This window comes from Mobula hypostoma, chromosome 7 (assembly GCF_963921235.1).
Source record: "Mobula hypostoma chromosome 7, sMobHyp1.1, whole genome shotgun sequence".
Lineage (NCBI taxonomy): Eukaryota > Metazoa > Chordata > Chondrichthyes > Myliobatiformes > Myliobatidae > Mobula > Mobula hypostoma.
In genome coordinates, this window is record NC_086103.1 from 108,222,949 (window position 1) to 108,245,718 (window position 22,770).

Genomic DNA, 22,770 nt, shown 5'->3' on the forward strand with positions numbered 1-22,770 from the left:
CTACAGATGCTGCCTGGCCTGCTGCGTTCACCAGCAACTTTGATGTGTGTTGCTTGAATTTCCAGCATCTGCAGTATTCCTGTTGTTTAGGGAGAAAGGGAATATCTAATTTATATTTATTTAATTACTTGACAGAGTTAAATATATTTAATTGATTTGTGTTCATGTGTTTTAATTTTATTGGTTCTACTTTTTAATGTCTTTCCAAAGTTTTATTTGGTTTAATAGCTTGTGAATGTTTCTGAATGTTAGGGACATGCAGAAATACTCACGGTTTTTGGCAAGATTGGCTGCTGGCTAAGCCAAGTGCTTAGCTGCCTGTCAAAAAATTTTGCAACCATTTTATCCTGACTCTTCAAAACGATGCCATTGGGGAAACATTTGCCTTAAATTTAAAATTCTCCCATAATCTTACCACTTCTTTTCTCTGTGATCTCTTTCACGTTTCAAGATTCTGAAATGCTTTGGCTTCACAACTTGGTCTCTTGAGCAAATAAGAACTTTATTGCTTCACCGCTGGTGGTTGTGCCTTCAACTATCAAGTTCCTAAGGCAGAGAATTCTCTCCCTAAATTCCTCTAATCTCTATCATGCTATTCATCTTTTAAAAGCTCTTAAACTCTATCCCTTTGACCAATATTTTCTCAGTTGCACTAATTAATCATTTTGAAATTTGGGATTTGGTATAGCTCTTGTAAAATACTTTAGGATGTTTTTACTGTGACAGAAGTGCCACATTCCTGGATATTTTTTGTTGTTGAGGTGAGAATTTCCTTTCTGTCTAATGAACATCTAATGTGTAGTCTATTTCATGGGCTCAGACGTAAATCCCAATAAACTTATCCAAGTTGCCATGAATATTTCAGGCACATGAAAGCTGAAGAATTGACTGTCCTATTTTCTGCTTTATCTCAGTTTAATCCAAAGTAATTCAAAATTGCCATTAAAGGCTTTGGAGTATCTGAAGGGAAGCTACAGAAATACAAACATTTTGTTCCTTCCTTTGATAATTAAAATATATATAAGAAATTGAGATAAATGTCCAAATATAAATTTGAATCTCCTTACCCAAAGCTTAGCCACCTCTATGTACTAAGGAATCAGATTCCAAATATTCCCCAGAAAGTTACCTCCACCAAGGGGCACCAGTGAGCAGATAGCCAAGGCTCCTGAAAACCCCATCTTTCTCAGTATATTTTCATTTTATAAGAGTTTTGCCCTATGATTTGACATCAAATGGTTTTAGAGGAGGTGTTGGGTGGATATAGTTTCACGCTAATTGACAAGAGATCTCTTGTAGCCAATAAAAGAATTTGCTCTGATGTTCATATTTCCTATTGGTAGAACTTTTCTCACTATTTTCTCACATTTTAATTTGTCATGATACTACTCTGTAATACAAATCTCAGTAACAATTTTTGGAGTCTTATACAGTTATTATCACACTTCAATATCTGAAAATTTATTTCATGGTACAGAACAAAAAGAGGTAGATATAGCTTAAATTGAGATTGTGTTAAGAAGGAATATTGGCCATGAAACATTGTGCATTCAAATCTATCCAGCTGCTTTCTGGGAAATGTACTGGTACATTTAGATAAACTTCATTTTCTGTACAGTTACTTTACCTTAAAATTCCCTCCTTCTCATTTCATTCCCTCTGCAATAAGTAAAACATGTCTTTATTTCTTCCCAGTGTGATCTACCAGGTTTAAGGGCTGAAAAGTTATGTTGTCGCTGAGCTGTGTACAAGTGCACAAGTTGCATTTTTTAGGATGTGCTCTATTTTTACAAGCTGCTGTAAATCCTGTTCCATAGTTCAGAAAGAATTTGAATAGGCATGAACTTTTCAACTTCCAGTTCTCCTCTCTGAATGAGGAAGCTTGAGGAAGTTTTATTTTGAACTAAAATAGTCATGTCACAGTATTTCCTGTTGGTTTTGCCATATGCTAGCTAGACTGGTAATGAAATAGTTCCATCTACCAGATTAATCACCATTTGGTTCAGCTTTTGTAGCTCCCTGGCTTACATTTGGCATCCACCCCTCAAGAGCTATATTTAAATTAATTTATTTTTGTCACTTACAGCTTTCTGGGACAATATTCTAAATGGTCATAGCATTAAGTAGTCTGCATAAGGTTAAAAAGGACTGAGCCAGTGTTAAAAAGCATAGAACACAAATGGCTTAATTAGTGTTGTACCTGAACCATTTAATTAGTGTTGTACCTGTCTACTTTGACAATCAGGATTGTTACTGCTCTGACCTGATTGATGGTTATTTAGTTCAGAATGTCAGCCACCATTTCATAACCATGGCAACATTTGCTAGCTCTATGTAGATTGCCGTTGTTCAGATAGTGGAGGACACTCTTGTTCCAACTTCACCAGATTACAATTTCTTGACGTAGTTGACAGATATAAGCCTATTGTTACAAAAACGTGTATAACAAGTAATCATTACTTTCATGCTTACATGTCATCAAAACGTACTCTGGGTATCCGGCTCATTGTACCAGCTTCAAAAATTACTTTGAACCGTGAGGTACCTGTTGGTCAGGAAAACTGCAGGAGCACCAATTGAAAATGGAGCAGTTAAGTGTAGTATATTTTTTCATGTGATGTTTAACTGCACCAATCAATTCATCAACAGAGTGACAGTAACATCAATATATGAGAGCAAAGGGATTCACAGCCAATAAAAGTAACATTTCTAAAAGGGAAATATTAACATTTGCACACTGAATGAAAAACTAAGCAATCCTGATAATATAAATGATATAGTGAAGTGTTTGAAGGCCACGGGGAGAAAGTTTTAAGGTGGATAGAGTGGGGTTGGGGGTAGATTGGTGACAGGTTGCAGCAGCAAGTAAAATTGTTCAAATGCATTTTTGTTGTTTAAAATAAAACACGTATGTCGAAGGAGGTTGAGAGAAAAAAAAGTAGAGCATTATCTCACTCATGGCTTGTTGTGAGCTCATGCCCTGCTCCAAAACTGTGAGCTGATAATTTGTTCATTTTATTTATTTTATTTAGAGATACAGCACGGAATAGGCCCTTCCTGCCCTTCAAACTGTGTCATCAGAAACCCTAGCCCAATCACAGGGTAATTTACAATCACCCATTAATCTACTAAGCAGTACGTCGTCGGAATGTGGGAGGAAACCGGAGCATTCCATGGCGAGGACAAACAAGCTCCTTACAGAGGACGCTGAGACTGAACTCCAAGCTCCAACATCCTGAGCTGTAATGGCGTCGGGTTAACCACTACACTACTGTGGCATGCCGATAACTGTAGGAATAGTCCGCTGTCTTTCAGATCAGACATAAACCTTGGTCCTGCCTGCACTACTAGGTGAGGATAAAAGATCCCACTGCATTATTCAAAGAAGAGCCACAGCTAAAAAGCATAAATCAAGTGGTGTGCCCATTTTATCTAGTGGAACTTTCCCATGTATAAGCTAGCATTAGCTGATAAGATCCCTTGCATCAAAAATAACTGCACTTCAAAACTATGTCACTGCCTGTAAAGTGGTTTCTGACAATGACATTCTGAGGTAATGAAAGGTGCTATATAAATGCACGTCTCCTTAACTTTGCTTTAAGTGAAGCAATAAAAATATAATTGCATTCACAAAAGACCAAGGGCACAGATGATAAAAACCTTTATTAAAAACTTAAGGAGAAAGGGAGCACAATTAGTACAAACAAGACAAGATTGAAATCAGATAATAATCTGAAAATAGAAGTGTTAGAATTTAATCGCTGCTTTTATAATGTTTGAAGGGGAAGTCGGTAACAGAGCATGGTTGCCTTGCCTTGCACCCTAAACTCCTGGCGGAGTCATCGGGGCGCTGTCATGACAAGCTTTGCACCAGTCTGTCCCATCTGTCGCGGTGTGTACCAGAGCCTGGGTCACCGCAGATGTTTTCCCTGTCCATTCTTTAATGTTGTCCATCCATCTTTTCCTCTGTCTGCCTCTCCTTCTTTTCCCCTTCACAGTTCCTTGTAGAACGGTCTTTGCAAGGCCACTGGATCTTGTTACGTGACCGTACCATCTCAGCTTTCTTTTCTTCACCGTTGTGAGAAGGTCATCATGGGGGCCAATGTGATGCTGGATGGTCTTGCGGACCTACTCGTTTGTGATGTGGTCCAAGTATGAGATGCCCAAGAAGTTGCGATAGCACCTCATTTCCAATGCCTGTATCTTCCTCTGTAGCTCTGCTGTGAGGGTCCATGTCTCACATGCGTACAGGAAGATGGAGAATACCAGTGCACGCAGGAGTCTGAATTTCATGGTGATGTTGCTGTCTCTCCATATTATAGAGCATGGTTGGGGTAGATTAATATCTCAGAATGGTAAAGGTCATTGGAAAATAATTACGCATGTGAAGGTATTAGGGGGAGATAATGTGGGTGTCTGTCCAACACATGCAGGCTCCTCCCAGTTTCCATCCAGCTAAAAGGAGTCAACTGCCACTTGTTTCCAACTCATCGCCTGCAGCCTATTTAAACCCAGCTTTCAGCCACAATCCTTGTACGCTCATAGAAACTAGCCAGCCTTAACCAATTGTTCCTAGCTTTCAGTTACCTTGTTACCTGGTCATGTTAAATATCTGTTCTCCCTTGTTTTCTGGCCCCTTGTGGCTTGTTATTTTGTGGTTTATTATTAAAGTTATCATTCCCCCGAATCATCTCCAATGTTTTGTGTTTGGGTCAAGCCTCCTCTATATTTTTGGACAGAATGAGTGAATCAACGATTGACCCAGCAGAGTACACTCACCTAAAGGATGACACCTGGTGATATGAGCACACGATCCAGAAGCAGCAAGAAACCATTGACCATCTACTCACCACTCCCTTCCAATTCTCCACCTTCACACAGCAACCCCACGACAGTCAGCCTCCTCACTCTGAGCCGCACATTCTGGTGACCGAAATCTTTGGTGGATCCCTAGCCAGATGCCACGATTTTCTGCCCCACTTTGAACCCCAGCTATTTCTGTATTCTGTGGACAAAACCAAGATTGCTTCCACTGGTTCGCTTCACTGGGCAACCTCTAGCCTGGGCTGCCGCTAACCGGTACAAGAAATCCACCATTTACAATAAATATGAGGAATTCACCACTGAAATGTGCTCGGTTTTCAGCCATCCAGTAGGTGGGTTGAATATTTCGCCTGTGTCAAGGCTCACACTCAGTGCTGGATTACACAGTGGAACTCAGGACCCTTGCGCTGGAGTGCAGCTGGAATGTGGAAGTGCTGTTGGGCCATTACCATCACGCTTCAAAGACGAGCTGTCTACCCAAGAGATGTCCACCAACCTCAAGAGCCTCACCTCTCTGGCCCTACGAATTGAATAGCATCATATGGAATGACCCAGCTGATCATCAAACAGAGCCCCAGTCCTGTTCCCAGAACCACTTCAGACTGCAGGACCCTCATCATCAATGCCTCCAAGACCCATACAGCTAGGGAGAGCTGCCTTCACCCCACAAGGATGTAAACATCGATGGAGAAACTAATTGCATACTTACTTTGGAGCTGCTGATCATCCACACATCAAATGCCCACTGCAGCACCTTCAGGCAGAGACAAGGGGCATTCTATCTAGCACCATCTGGAGCTATCATTCCAGGACCAGAGCTGGACTCACTCACCCTGTCCCCTTCTACACCCCGATGGCTCTCGGCACTCAGGAGGCTGTAGTGGATTCTGCTGCATGGGTAGCTTTCTGGACTGGACTTTCTGTCTGCAGCTTGGACACCCTACCAGGTCTACCTCTCACCCCTTCTGCATCATGGCCATTGAAGAATATCCTTTGGGGTATGAGATGGTCAGGGATCACACACAGCCTGTGCACTTGAGCATCAAATGTCTCTGTCCAATTCCTCCTGATCGACTCGCCCAACACTCCTCTCAGCCGGGGTTACTCCTGGCTTTCCACTCATTCCCTCACTTTGCCTGGTCATCCAGTTCACTGCTGAGGTGGGGACCGACCTGCTGGACCGCCTGCCTGCAACCCCAGCTGTCTTCACTCTGTCAATCCATGGAGACAGAGGAAACATTCAACCTCCCCAAACCCCACAGGAATATCAGGAGTTAGCCATCGATTTCTCTAAAAGGGAAGCCAGCAGCCTGCCACCTCACAGACCACAAGACTGTATGATCGACCTCCTCCCAAGCACCACCGCTCCCAAAGTTTGTCTGTTCTCCCCCTCCCCTTTTGAGATCCAACATCCAAACTGCTCTGGACATTTTGGGAGTGAGGTTGATGCATCTGACGTTGGCGCTGGGGCCATCCACTCCCAGCAAGGACCAGACAGGAAGATACAACCTTGTGCCTCTTCTTGCACAAGGTCATCTCTACACAGTGCCATGATGGAGTGGGAGACGGGGGCCTTGGAGGAATATGGACATTGGTTAATGGGTAACAACAAGCCCTTCCTGAACTGGACTGACCACTAGAACCTCATCTCCATCCAAAAGAACCACCAGTTCAACTCATGTCAGACGCTGGGGCCTCTTCTTAGAACAATTTAACTTCATCATCTCCTATTCACCCACCTCCAGGGACTCTAAGGTAGATGCCCTGTCATGACAGTTCAACCCAACTGAAAAGGAGATTGTCCCTCAGCCCATCATTCCATCCTCCCAGATCCTCGCTCCGATCATCTGGGACCTTGAGAACCGAGTCTGTCAGGCCCTGCAGCACAAGCCTGCTATGGCCGATACACTGACAACCACATGTACGTGCCAGCAGCCATGCATTCTGGAGCCACTCCTCACCCCTCTCCAGCCATCCAGACGCACGACAGACCCTGGATTTTCTGCGACGCCCATCATGATCATAGATCTACTTACATCAGTTCATTGCTGCCTGTCCTCAATGTGACCAGTCCAATTCCTCCACCCAATGGCTCCCTGGTCTCCTGCAGCCTCTGCAGGTCCTTTAATGCCCGTGGTCCATATCACTGTGGGTTTCATCTCCTTCCAATGGGGATGCGGTGATCATGACCGTGATGGACTCGTTCTCCAAGGGGGCCCACTTCATTGATCTCCACAAACTTCCATCAGGCACTAAGACAGCGGATCTGTTTCTCCAGTATGCAGTCCATCTCCATCGCTTCTCCCAGGGCACTTTGACAGACTGGGGCCCACAATTCATCTCCCACTTCTGGCTAACTGTCTGTTCTCTCCTCTGCACTTCAATAAGTTTGTCCTCTGTCTACCATTGGCAGACCAATGGGCAGTCAGAAAGAGCCATCAGCAGGTGGAAAAGTTTCCGCGATGCCTTGCCCTCTAACATTTTCACATGGAAGTCTCTGTTCTAGGCTGAGCTGTCACACAATCTGCACACATCCTCTCCTCTCCTCACCCTTTGAAGTGCTTCATGACTACCAAACCCATTGTTCTCCACAGAGGAGTAAGCGGTGGAGGTCCTGTCCTCCAAGGCCGTTGTTGGCCACTGTAGGAATGCCTGGAAGAGGTCACAGAGGGCTATCCTTGCTGCCAACACCTACTCTCAGCAGGGTGACCACCATCGGCAGCCAACCAGACTACTCCGACCTGGGGACCGAGTCTGGCTGCCCAGCTGAGATCTGCCCCAGTGCAAGCTCTTGCTCCAGTTCATTGCGGCCTTCAAGAGCACCCATCGCAACAATCCAGTCCGTTACCATCTTCAGCTGCGACCTTCCCTCAGGATCACACCTGCCTTCCGCGAGCCCTGCCTCAAGCCCGTTGTCCATGGTCCACTCAACTCCCCTGAGCCTGCAGCTCTGGGACCAAGGAAGGTGGAAGATGGTCCAGTGCACACATTTTGCTGGTTGATAGATTCATGTCACCATGGATGGGGTGTGTAGCACCCGGTTGACTGGGAAGGGCACAGAGCCAATGTTGTAGATGGATGACTTACAGTACAACTTCCCAATTCTGATCCAAACAGTAAAACAAGTCACCTGAAATTATTGAATTCAACACTGAGTCCAGAAGTGAGGTACCAGCCCAGAAGCTTACATTAGGTACAGCCCTTCCAGATGAAGCAGTGTTTCACTTGCATCTCTTCCAATCTAGTGCACTGCATGCAGTGTTCACAGAGGAGAGACCAAATCAGATTGATTGGCCTATTTGTGGAGCACCGAAGTCAAGAGTGATCCTGTGCACAAGGTGCCTGAAAATTAAATATCTCTCCCACTCCCACTCCCACTCTTACCAACCAGTCTATGGTCTTCGTTCATTATAATGGGGTTAATGAAGATTGAAGAAGAACACCTGATTTTCTGTTTAGCATGTTATGGCCTTTTGGGCACAAAATCAGATTCAGCGACTTTAGATGTGACTGCTTTGTTTTTGTTTTTACACTAACATGGCCTGACCTTCTAGCCATAGTGTGGAGCCCTGCCTTTGCACTCCTTAGTCAATGGAGATTCTGCAGATGCTGGAAATCTTGAGTAACACACACAAATGCTGGAGGAACTCGGCAAGTCAGGTGGCATCTATGGAGGGAAATAGGCAGTCGGTGTTTTGGGCTGAGATCCCTGGCCTCATCCCATCCTACCCACTCCTTCCCCCCTTCTCGACACATAAAACTAACCTTTTTTTTTTATTTTTCAGTTCTCATAGAAGGTTCCAGAGCTGGGTCTGCTTCTCCTTCCACACATGCTGCCTCACTGACACTTACATTTGTTACTTATTCAGAAATCCTGCATTTGCAGTTTTTTAAAAATTAATTTTCTACTCTGAGATTCAGGAAAGTAACTTACTAACTTTTCCTCCCAGGTTGACACTCTGCTTTTAAGGTCATGTTGTCCAGGGGTGCTCACTGATAGACACTGCAATGCTCCAGTAGGTGGGAAGGCCACCCTCTCCACTCGTGACTCCTTGGGAGTGCAAAGATGATTCATGCCTGGGTATACCTGGCATAATTTGCTAAATGTTCCAGGGGTACCTGGAAGTGGATGTAAGTTAATTTCTCTACAGAAAAAGAATTGCCCAATAATAAAGGAATATTTCCAGCAAGCTCCATGTGCTGGAATTCATCCATCATGGAAAAAACGCAGTTTCTGAATGCAGTTGAAAACCAAGGACCTCAATAGAATGCCAGCCACCTGGAAAAGGAAAAAAAAGGGGACATTAAGTTTCTGTTTTTGTACATTTTTAAAAATCTATTCAATATACGTAATTGATTTACTTGTTTATTTATTATTATGTTTTATTTTATTTATTTTTTTTTCTCTCTCTGCTAGATTATGTATTGCATTGAACTGCTGTTGCTAAGTTAACAAAATGTCACCTCACATGCCGGTGATCATAAACCTGATTCTGATTCTGAGATGAACTCAAAGAGGTAGCCAGTTGGTGCCATCTTAACTTTGAAGCCATGGAGTAATCAAAGGAGACAATTCAATTCCCTTAAGTATGTTAGCAAGGTGAATGGTTTAAAGGTAAAGCTCAAAGTTCAAGCAAATTTATTATCAAAATACATACAGTTCTGTCACGAAATACAGCCCTGAGATTGATTTTCTTACAGGTGTGAGCAGTAGAACAAAGAAATAAAACTGAATTATGAAAAACTACAAAGACTGACAACCAACCGATTTGTAAAAGACAAACTGAAAGTGTAAAAATAAAAACTTAAGTTAACAGCTAAATAACCAAATAAATAAAAAACTACATAAATAATACTGAGAACAGGATTTGCAGAGTCCTTGAAAGTGAGTCCATAGGTTGTGGAATGGTTCAGTGTAGGGGTGAGTGAAGTTATCCATGCTGGTTCAGGAGCCTGATGGGTGAAGGGTAATAACATGGTGGTCCGGAACCTAAGGCTCCTGTACCTCTTTCCTGATGGTAGCAGTGAGCAGAACATGGCCTGGGTGGTGGGGTGACCCTGATGATGGATGCTGCTTTTTTGTGGCAGCAAGTTTCCAACCAGGCCATGATGGAACCAGTCAAGACACTCTCCACTGTGTGTCTATAGAAGTTCGTCAAAGTTTTAGCTGGCATCTGGAATCTGCACTAACATTGAAGAAAGTAGAGATGCTGCCATGCTTTTTTGAAATGCTACGTACATGCTGGTCCCAGGACAGATATTCTGATAGGATAATGCTCAGGAATTTAAAGTGACTGAACTTCTGATCCCGAATGGGAATTAGTTCATGGACCCCGATTTCTTCCTCCTGTAGTCAATAATCAGCTCCTTGGTTTTGCTGATGTTGAGTGAGAGGTTGTTGCTGTGGCATCATTCAGCCAGATTTTCAATCTCCTTCCTATATGCCAATCTGTCACTGCATTTGATTCAGCCAAAATCAGTGGTGTCAGCACCAAACTTCAATATGGTTTTGAAGTTACACTGAGCCTCACAGTCATAAGTATAAAACAAGTAGAGCAGGGGATCAGCACATAACCTTGTGGTGCACCTGTGCTGATGGTGATTGTGGAGGAGATGTTATTGCTAATCTGAACAGACTGGGGTCTGTAAGTGAAGAAATCAAAGATCCAATTGCATAAGGAGGTATTGAGGTATTGAGATCAAGATCTTGGAGCTTATCAATTAATTTTGAGGGGATGATAGTGCTAAATGCTGAGCTGTACTCAATGAAGAGCATCCGGATTTATCCATCTTCACTATACAGATGCTCCAGAGCTGAGTGGAGAGTCAATGAAATTCCACCTGTTGTGATGGTAGGCAAATTAGAACAGATCCAAGTCACTCCCCAGGCAGGAGCTGATATGGCTCATGATCAACTAAAGAGGTCAAGGTGCTGGTCTGCTTTCTTACCCACTCATTAAGAAAAAAAACTGACTTTGGAACTGATAAAGGGAGGAGAAGAAACTCATGCAGCGGTAATCATTGGGAACTATCGAGAAACTGAGACGGTATCCATCCCAGCATAATAATGTTGATATGACATCGCTTGTAAGGTTACAACGACTTTAAGACTGTTACCTCTTTAAGTACAGTACTTAGTGTTTGAATACTTGCTGAACTGTAGAAGCTTCCAGAATCAATCTACATCTGTCTGAGTTTATTCAACGCTTGGAAAGCAAAGAAATCTGAAAAGGTTGAGAGATGCAGGAACGACAAAAAAAAAACAAATGAGATAACATCAGGTAAAAAAAGACGGAACACATATCCAGGGAGTAACAGATTGTGCATTAAAAGTTTGATTCAAAAATATGTTTGGAAAAAGAAAACAGAAAGCTAACAACATCTGAGGAATAATCCATATAGATTTCATGAGAGAACTCCCTTAGCAAAACTTTTTCAGTCCTTCAAGGGTATAGAAAATAGTTAAGAATAATGCAATGAGCTTTTACTAATTTACCACACAATGGATTAACATCAGAGTGTATAGTATAGACACAGGGCCACAGAATGTATAATATTCTGAATTTTAAAAAAGATGGGTTATTTAGACAAGCAAGAAGATCCACTGGATATATGTTGGGATCACTGCAGTTCGTTTTTTTTGGAAACAATTTAAATTTGGAAATTGGAAGTAGAATTTTGAAATTTATAGATCAAATTGGGTGATGTAGTTAACTATGAGGAGAATTGGAACAAAGTTGTGAGAGGTGGTCAAGTTTCAATAGGAATATAGATTTAAAGTGATCACAAAAAGTATAAATTTGAATCTTGGAGAATCATTAACAGGCCACTAGCTCCTTGGAAAATGTATGCCTAATGGGGTAATGATGCAATGAGGTCTGGGAGTAGAGGTCTACAATTTTTTTAAGTAGAAATGCAGATTCACAATACCTTAAACATACTGGACTTCATTTCTAAGGGAATACCATTCAAGAGCAAGAAAATTAAACCAAATTTGTACAAAAGTCTTGTTGAGTCATACCTAAGGCACATACTTATGGTTCTGATTTCCAGAGTACTTAAAGAATAAAGAAGCTGTGATGAAATTGTGGATGGTGGCAATGAGGTCCAGGAGTAGACCTACTGAGCTGAGCTGTGGGATTCTATAATTTTGTACAAAATGGGACAATAGAAAGTAATTTTTCTGGGCCTATGTCACCGGCATATGTGATGAAATTTGTTGCGCAGCAGCAGTACAGTGCAATACAAAACAATAAAAACTGGCAATTACAGTAAGAAGTGTGCATTTACATATATATATAGTATATATTAAAAGTTAAACTAAATAAGTAGTGAGGGAGTGTTCATGGATTCACTGTCCATTCAGAAATCTGATGGCTAAAGGGAAGAAGCTGTTCCTGAATCACTGAGTGTGGGCCTTCAGGCTCCTGTACCTCCTCCCTGATGGTAGTGATGACAACAGACCAACTGGGTGATGGGGATCCTTAATGATAGATGCCGCTTTTTTGAGGCATCGCTCCTTAAGGATATCTTGGATGCTGTGGAGGCTAATGCCCTTGACGGAGCTGACTGAGTTTACAACCTTCTGCAACTTATTTTGATCCTGCGCTAGCCTCCCCCCCCCCCACCCCCCCACATACCAAACAGTGATGCAACCAGTTAGAATGTTCTGCACAATACATCTATAGAAATTTTCGGGTGTCTTTGGTGACACTCTTCAAACTCCTCATGAAATATAGCCACTGTAATGCCTACTTTATAACTGCATCAATATGTTGGGCCCAGGATAGATGATCAGAGGTACTGACACTCAGGAACTTGAAATTGCTCACCTTTTCCATTTCTGATCCCTCTTTGAGGACTGGTGTGTGTTCCCTCATCTTACCCTTTCTGAAGTCCACAATCAGTTCTTTGGCCTTATGACACAGAGAGCAAGGTTGTTATTGCAACACCACTCCACCAGCAGATCTATCTCACTCCTATACACTTTCTCATCACCATCTGAAACTCTGCCAACAAGAGTGGTGTCATTTGCAAATTTATAGATGGCACTTGAGTTGTGCCTAGCCAATCTGAATTCTTTTAGATTTTGGCATCCGAATAAGAAAAAGAGAGCCCTCTGCTATATGAATTGATTTCACTTAAACTAGAGTGGGACCAACATCCTGCTAAACTCGGACTATAGGCAGGGCTTTGTCACAAAAAAAGTGGATAGATAGGCATGGTTCAGAGGCACAAAAGTTATAGATTTAAAGAGAGATCAGGGCCATAGAGATTGGTCAATGATTAAAAAGGGAGAGATGAGATAGGAAATGAAAGAGAAGTTAGCAATAATAATGCTTTAGTCAACAGTCCTTTACATAATGGTAAAGGAGGGGAACATCGACTCAGCCCATGAGAGAGCTGCATCGGGCATTTTCATGCCTTACAAGGCGCAGATTGGAAGTCTGTGTGGGGCGCCACTCCTCACACAGACCAGAGCAATGTGTGATTAAGTGCCTTGCTCAAGGGCACAAACACACTGCCGCAGCTGAGGCTCGAACTAGCGACCTTGAGGTAGCTAGACGAACTCCTTAACCACTTGGCTACGTGCCCAAGGAATAGACCAAGCAAAAGAAGATGAATTATGGCATAGAGACATACGAACTTAACCTACTGACTATTACAAAGAAATGATTGAACAATGATCACAGTGAGAGTTAATTATTTTAGGATATCTGGTTTAAAGAGACCAGGTAAAATGAGAAAAACTAGATTGTATTAGTCCTGATTAAAAGCAATTTTAACAATAGCATCGATGGCCCACAGAATTGGAAATAAATGAGTCTGGGTGAAAAAAAGTGAAAACAAGAAACCATAAATATTAAATGGGATAGGTTAAATGCCCCTAATTGGAGAAGTATTATTATAGAAAGAATTAAGATAGAAAAAGAATTTGCAGCAAAGATAATGTAGTACCCATGACATCAGTGCTCATATAGACAGGGCAAATCAAATTGGCAAAAGTAGTTTGGAGGATAAGTCCATAGAATCTATTTGGGATACATTTTTGAAATAATATGTTACAGAATCATCTCGGGAACAGGTTATCTATGACAGCATTTTTAATGAGAATGAGTTAATCAATAACCTTGAAGTAGGGAAAAGTGATCACAATAGGATAGATTTTTTTGAGAGAAATACATCAAGTTAGAAACTAGAGACAAAATTATATAAACCTGTAATTATAGGACATGCATTGCCTAAGGTTAGGCAATTAAAATCCATTTGCCAATAGACAGACAATAGCAAGCATTAAAGAAACATCTCAAATTTCTCAAAAAATATCTGTATATTTTCTATTGAAACTCAAAAATTCCACAATAACAGCAATCCACCCAGAGCTAACTGGTGAGGATAAGAATTTAATTAATAAGCATGAGGATTTAGATATGTTTGGTAAAAGCAAAAACGACCAAAAAATCAGTAAATGTGGAAAAGGTAATTGACAATAAAGTAGCAAGAAATATAAAAAGAGATTTTAAGAATTTCTACCATTGATGCCATGTCGCAGAATTGCATTTTTCATGCTCTGATTTTGATGTGTGGCTAATGAATTCGTTGCCACCAACTAGGTCTTGTCACTAGAACAGCAAGCTGATTACTGTTACTGTACTTTTTGCTGTTTACCTGTGCTGTACACTGCATGCGCTTTCAATTATATTTTATTAACTTATTTGTGGTAATATTTTGTTTAATATGCTTATGTGATATGTGTTTTGTGGGTGTGTGACAAGGTTGAAATCTGTTCAATTTCGTTATAAATTGTTCAAATAATTTTCAAATAGAGTTAAAATAATTTATTTCATGTGAATGTCATTTCATGTGGAGAAAAGTAAAGGGATATTATTTAAAATGCTTGCAAAAATGTTTAGCTGAAAATTCTGAGAATCTGTATGCAAGGTATTTTTTTACAGTATTGAGCACTGAATCTGCCATCGACTTGTAAAGGCTTGCATTCAATCTTAACATGTAACTGATTGCTCATGCCTGCCAGAATGCCTGGGGAGGGGCAATAACCAGAACGCCGCACTTGTTCCATAAAGTAACTGGTGCATGAACTTTGCGTATCTGTGTTTCATTTGACATATCCCTTTTTCTGGGGTATTACAAAGTTCTGGAGACACCGCTGGGATTAGGTGCGCAGGTGGACCATCTCCTTGCCAGATTGAGTTCCTCCAAGCTGCACCCAACCTTTTCATAATCGATTAGAGGGGCAGCAGGTGAGGCAGTTGATTGAGGTAGAGGAGGCTGAGGGCTGGTGGAGCAGTGCATGCACTTGAAGCACACTGAATGCTGGAGGCTGCAGAATCCAGTCAGCAGCAGGTAATCTTACAGTCACCACAATGACTCACACCCCTGTCAAGGGGAAAAGAAAATGGATGTGCTTACAAATCTCCCAGAAAAAATCAGTGAGAAATTGTGTGAATTGACTAAAGACAAGCTGGTAGAACTCTGTAGCTTCATTCAGCTCACAGGAGAGGACAGAGCTAAGAAAACATGGTTGCCTCTCGTATTCCTAATAAGTCACCATCTGGAAAGCGAGGAGCTGGGAAACCTGGAGGTCAGTGGCAAGTCTGAACTTCTGCAGGTCAGAGACAAGTTAGATGAGTTGGTGGTTGTTACAACCGCTATGGGTGATGAAACAAAGGAAGAAAACAGGGAAAATACAGTAACCTGCAATTCAATACAAAGGCCAGCTCCTAACAGGGTAAACTTGAATGATCGGCAGTGGTTAGCTCAGAGGGAAATTGTCCTACTATCATGGAGCAAAGACTTTAAAATATCTGGTCAGGATGGTGAGCCCAGTCAGAAAGACAAGTTGTCGTTTTCTAGCCTTGTTCACCAGATAGAAAGCAGCCTAAATAGAGGCTATCCAGACGAGGAGATAATCGATTCAGTGATCAGAGTGATTATGCGCAGTTATCTTGAGGTTAAATTAGACTTATCTACCCTTAGACAGATCCTCGCTCACATTATCAGAAAAGGGGGCGACTGAGCTGTACAAGCAGCTGACAGCAGAAGCCCAACACAGTACAGAGATGCCTCAAGGTTTCTTGTCCTGAAGCAGGAAGTACTGTTTGCCTCACAGGAAGGGGAGCCTGGTCTGAAATATGATCCAGCCTTAGTGCAGACTATGTTTTTACATACTGTACTCACCGGTTTACAAAGTGATTCTATTCAGAAGGACCTCCTGTTATACCTTTCAGATCCCAAAACCTCAGATAGGGTACTATCAGAGAAGTTAAACGTTGCATGTGCAAATGAAGCAGAGAAAGGAATAAACAGAAGCCAGATGGGTCAGCCCACACTGCCACTGTTCACCCTGCACAGTCGGAAGAACATCCTGTTGAGTATAAATGTCAGATGGAAAGGACTCACATAGACCGAGTGTCACCGTTGACAAAACTTAGTGAAGACATTGCACAGGTCAAGGAGCAACTTCAACAGCCCATACCTGTTCGTCAATAGTGCTTTTCCATTTCAGATAAAAAAAAAGGTGATAGCAACCCCTTTTCAGCCTCAGGACCTAGCACAGAGTTACCAGCAACCACCAGAGTGAGGTACAAAGAGGCCTGAGCAGCCCATGAGGCAAAACATTGTCAGGTCTGAACTCCAGAGAGGAACAAAAACAGCAGTGGAAAAAGCAAAACCAGTCAATTGAAACGGCTCAATCCCACCACAACAAGATTTTCCCCATTTCAGCAGTATGCAACAGTATCATATTCATTGCCATCTGAAGCTCACCAGCCGTGTCAAGTAGCTCCATAGAATGATTCACTTTTACCACAGCAGCATGGAGCTGTACAACAGCATACAATCCCAATATGTCCGTAACCTCGTCTGCCTCAGCGGTTTCGTTCACCACAAACTAAAAAGTGTTTCCACTGTCAGCAGAGAGGATGTGAGGAACTTTGCACCCACTGTTACACTGTGGTAGCAGTGAGCACTGCTTAGCAGATGTAAAGCACGAGGGATAAGACTGACCAGAGAAGATCCTAAATTAAGATGGGTTGCATCTGCAGGACAGGAAGTAACCAGTATTACAGAGGTGTCCCACTAATGTGCCAGCTGTGGTAGAGAGGGTGTAACTACAAGCTGCTGCAAATGTAAACTCTCATATTACTGCTCAAAACAATGTCAGACATTGGAACCGGTGTAGGAACAAGACAAATATCGAGGGTCAGACACCCACCAGTGTTTCGGTTGCACAAGTGCCAAGTCAATCAACATTTGTCAATAACTTCACTGGTGATGGTGGGCAGACCGTGCCCCATAGAATGCTACTTACAGGGACATCAATGTGAAGTAACATGGGACACAGGTTCACAGGTGTGCACCATAGTGGAAAACTGGGCACTTACCTGGAGTTAAACTGAGGGACGTTTCGGAGGCAGTAGAGACACCCGAAACATTGCAGCCGGTGGCAGCCAATGGTGCAATCGTGCCAGATGTAGGATGGGTTGAGATTACTTTCAGATTAGCAGCACGTGGTACAAAAGAATTGATCATACTGGTTCTGGTTCTGAAAGGCAGACCTCCAACCCATCCCATCATTGGATTCAACATGATTGAACAGATCATAAAGGAGAGTGATGAAGGAAGACTTAACAACAGGAAGGAAGGACTTTTATATGAAACAGTAAGAGCTGCACACCCTAGCCTTAAGAGAAGCAAAATCAAGGCATTTATCAATCTGATTAGCACTGAGAATCGCCATGGGTATCAAGTAACGACAACAAAGGAGAGAGTTAACATACCAGAACATACAACAATGCAAGTTCACTGATATGTAGTCTCCATTTGTGAGGGAAGATAAATAATGCTCTTTGAACCAGAAGTGAACCCTCAGTGGGCAGAAGGCCCTGAACTCCAGAGGGATGCATATCCTGACATTGGTATCGAAGTGCACAACAGAACAGAACATGATGTCATGCTTGCTGAGAAGACAGTGCTCGGGACGTTGCAACCAGTTAAATCCGTGTTCCCTGTCACTGCACAAGAAGGTGCCATATTCGACCCAGCCACTTAATGTGGGTGAACTCAACTCTGATTTATGGGATCCCCCAGTCGATGTGAGCCACCTAAATATACAACAGTAGCAAATCGTGAAGCAGATGCTATGAGAAGAATGTCACTCCTTTTCAAAATCAGACAATGGCATTGGATGTATCAGAGGTTTGTAGCTGAGCATCTCTCTCAAAGATGATGAGCCGATTGCCTGCTCTTATATTTCAGCTCCAAAATCCCTCTACAATGAAATGAAGGATTACTTGCATGACCTAATCGTCCACAGGTGGATCGAGAAATCCAACTCTCCTTACACCTCACTGATCATGTGTGCAAGAAAGAAAGATGGAAGCCTTCATCTCTGTATTGATTATATGGACCTGAACAGGAAAACTATTCCTGACCGGCAGCCCATTCCACAAGTGCAAGGCGTTATGGGCAGTGTAGGGAGTAATGCTTGGTTCTTGTTACTTGACCAGGGGAAAGCGCACCACCAAGGATTCATGATGAAGGAAAGCAGGCCAATAACAGCCTTCATAGCCCCCTGGGGTTTGTAAGAATAGGTTTGAATCCGCTTTGGACTCAAGAATGTTCCCGCAGTCTACCAACGTTTCATGGAAGAGTACCTTGAAGGATTAAGAGACAAAGTCTGTGTATACCTGGACACATTGGTGTTCACTAAGACCTTCAATGAGCATGTTGATGTGGTGAGAACAGCACACCAAAGTGAATGCAGCCACTAGGAGTGAAACTTAAACCCAGCAAGTGAGAGTTCTTTTGGACTGAGTGTCACTACCTGGAGAAAACTGTGTCAGCAGAAGGAAATCAGATGGATCCTGCAGACACTACGGCAGTAACAGCTCTGAAAGAGAAGAGACCAGGCACAGTGGGAGAACTGAGAAAGATTCTGGGTCTATTAAGCTACAATTGGCAGTACATTATAGATTTCACTAGAATCGCGACCCCGCTCTATGACCTGTTAAAAAGCGGAGATGACAGAGACCAAAATCAGCTCAGTAGGGGTAGCATCAGAAAGACAAATACAAGGAACTGTGTGCCCCCTTGCAAGCCAATCACTTGGACAAGTCCATATGAAGGAACTATGGAGAAGCTGATTAACTGCCGAGTACAGCCACTTGTGCTGGGCTTCTCAGACTTCTCACAACCAATCATTCTCCACAAGGACGCCTCCAATCAGAGGGTGGGAGCAGTCCTCTATCAAAGGCAAGATGGCAAATTGAGAGTCACAGTCTATGGTTCACGGACATCGATGAATATAGAAAAAAAACTATCACCTACACAGAAGGAAATTGGAATTCCTTGCCCTGAAGTGAGAATTTACTGTAAAATTTAGGGATTACCTGTACTATGCCCTGACATTCATAGTTTACAGTGACAACAACCCCTCACGTATGCTCTGTCTTCAGCTAAGTTGAATGCCACCGGGTATAGATTGAATTGAATTGAATTGAATGATCTTTATTGTCATTATACATAGGTACAATGAAACTTTGTTTGGCTTCCTCTTAGGCAATTAAATAGAGCGGTAGATAAAAACAAGACAGTAATAGAAAAACAGTATGAAATAGATAAGTAGCAGAAAATAAGTTGCAGCAGCACCAGAATATCACAGTAATGCACAAAGTGCCGTTAGTGCAAGTATTTGAGTCCTTGTGAGTCCATGTGTGTGCTGACAGTTTCAGTCATTGTTCTGTGGGAGTGGTGTGATGGAGGCCACAGCTCTGGAATAGAAGCTATTCCTCAGTCTATTTGTTCTGGCTTTTAGTGTCCTGAACCTTTTGCAGGGCGGCAGTGGGTCAAACAGGGAGTGGCTGGGGTATGCTGATTGCTTTCCTCCTGAGTCTGCTGGAATAGATAGTGTCCAGTCCTGGGGGCTCCATCCTGACAATTTGCTGGGCCGCCTTCACTATGCGATGCAGGTCTTGTCGCTCAGCGGCTGTACAGCTGTCATACCACATTGTGGCGCTGTTGGTCAGGATGGTTTCAATTGTGCTTCTGTAGAAGTTAAGCAACAGCTTTTGTGGGAGTTTGGCCTGTTTCAGCTTTCTGAGGAAGAAGAGTCTTTGTTGTGCCTTTTTTATAAGCAGGGAGGTGTTGGTGGTCCATGTCAGCTGTTTTGACAACATAATTCCAAGGAACTTTAAGCTTTCCACACTTGCCATTACCTCTCCATGTATATGGAGGGGTGTGGGTACTCTGTCCTTTGATCTCCTGAAGTCAATGATTATCTCTTTTGTTTTAGAAGTGTTAAGGACCAGGTTGTTGTCTTTACACCACTCCATCAGATGATCCACCTCAAGCCTGTAGGCTGTTTCATCCTCGTCTGAGATCAGGCCAACCACTGTGGTATCGTCCGGAAATTTAATTATGGAGTTGGAGGTGTAGATGGGGGTGCAGTCAAGTGTGAAGAGTGTGTAGAGCATAGGGCTTAGCACACAGCCCTGTGGGGTGCCTATTTTTAAGATGAGGGTGGTGGAGGTGTGCTTACCAATTCTGACTTGCTGTGGTCGATCTGTGAGAAAGTCCATGACCCATGAGCGCAGGGAGGAACCAAGGCTAAGTGCATTCCGTTTGCTGACCAGTGTACGGGGGATGACTGTATTAAATGCAGAACTGAAGTCCACAAATAACATCCTCACATAAGTGTTCAGTTCCTCTAAGATGGGTTGCGATTTTTACTTCATTATCCATTATCTCCTCGGAAAAGAAAATGTTAATGCTGACTCTTTGTCCCGAATGCCAGTAGCCATGGAAACGAACCTGAGTGAGTGCATGGGAGGAACCTCATCCGATTTAGTGGGAGCCACAGTTCAGGCCAGTGAAGTGCAGCGAGGTGCAGACATACCCTGGTCAGTGACAGTATCTGTACAGTTAGATGCAGTAAACATCAACTTGGTGAACACGTCTGTTCCACCACTGTCTAGGAGAGAGATCCAGCAAGACAGGAAGAGGATGGTGACATCAAAATGGTAATCGAATTTGTACGCTCAGGTTCAAAACATAATTTTCAACAAATACAGATGTTAAGCAAGAGAGCCAGGTGCTTCCTGCGCGAGTGGGATAAATTGGTATTGAATGAGGATGGCATGTTTATTGGAAGGCTACCCAACAAACACAACTGGAGCTACCTGAGAAGTTCAAGTGTACAGTCCCGAAAGAACTACATGATAAAATGGGGCACCAAGGTGTTGATCACACAACAGTCCTGGTAAGAGAGAGATTTTTCTGTCCTTACATTGCAAAGGACCACGTACTAAGAGTCCGTACCTGTCTCAAGCAAAAGAAGCTGTGTTGGCAAACAAGGGAACCACTCAAAATCAATATGACAACACAGCCATTTGAACTTGTGTCAGTTGCCTTTCTTCAGCTAGACAAGATTTGCACAGGCATATGCCACAACCTTGAAGTCGGGAAAAACCGTCGCTGACTATCTTCTCAATGACTTTGCCCTGAAGTTTGGGTCCCCATCACAGATACACCATGACAAATGGGCCGAATTTGAGGACCAACTCTTCACGCAACTGAGAAAAACATGGCAGTGTAGCAGGTTCAAGAACTACACCGTACCACCCCTAAGGAAATGGGCAAGAACTACATCATGCTACCCCCAAAGAAGTGGGCAAGAACTACACCATACCACCCCCAAGGTAATGGGCAACAACTACACTGTGCTACCCCCAAAGAAATGGGCAAGAACTACACCATACCACCCCCAAGGAAATGGGCAACAACTACACCGTGCTACCCCCAAAGAAATGGGCAAGAAGTACACTATACCACCCCCAAGGAAATGGGCAAGAACTACACCGTGCCACCTCCAGGAAAATGGACAAGAAGTACACCATGCCACCCCCAGGGAAATGGACAAGAACAACACTGGACCACCCCCAGGAAATGGACAAGTTAAGAAGTTCAACCGGATCCTTCTGCAAATGTTGAAAACACTAACAGAAAGACAAAAAGAAAATTTGAATGAGTCATTGAATAAAATGGTCCATGCTTACAACTGTACAAGGTCAGAAGTAACAGGATTCTCTTGGTTCTACCTTCTCCTCATTAGGTTGCTAAGGTTGCCCATAGATACATTTTTTGGCCTGAACACTGACAAAAGTCCTGCAGCCCACAGTGAGTACTTGGAAAGATGGAAAAGGGGGATGCAAGAAGCCCATCAGATTGCCAGGGAGTATAGGCAAATAGTCTCATGGAGAAATAAGAGAAATTATGACAGCAGAGTGAGATTTACAGAGCTACAACCTGGGAATTGTGTCGTAGTAAAGAATCTGACACCCTACAGAGGCCCGGGAAAGCTTCAAAACTATTAGGAGGACTGCATCCATATTGTTGTACGAAAAGTTCAGGAGGATGTCCCAATCTATGAAGTAAAACTTGAACAAGGAAAAGGAACTTTCAGAGTACTACATGGCAATCTTCTCATGCCATGTGAGTACCTGCCTTTGGATGCTGAACCACAAATGGGTACCGCAGCAAAGAAAGGGTGCCTGCCAAACCGGAGCACCAGGGCTCGTCCACTTAAAGAAAGGGACGGGAGTGAACCAGCCAGCAACAATGAAGATTAATATTACTGCCAAGTCGAATGTCCCAACCTCACAGCAGCAAGGACTGCAATATTTTTGAAGTAGACCCTATCCAACCTGCTGAGCAGCAAATGAGGGTTGAGGACCCACAATAGTTCCAATGACAAGTGCCTGAGAGTGAACAGCTGTTCAGCTTGCCTGCCTGCAAACCAATACCAGTTCCTGTATTTACTCCAGCCAATGATGAGCCAGACAACCAGATGGACTAAAGACAAGAGAGCAAGAAGTTTCCTTGGAGAGAATGGCAACCACCAAAATGCTTTACTTGCGATGGGGTTGG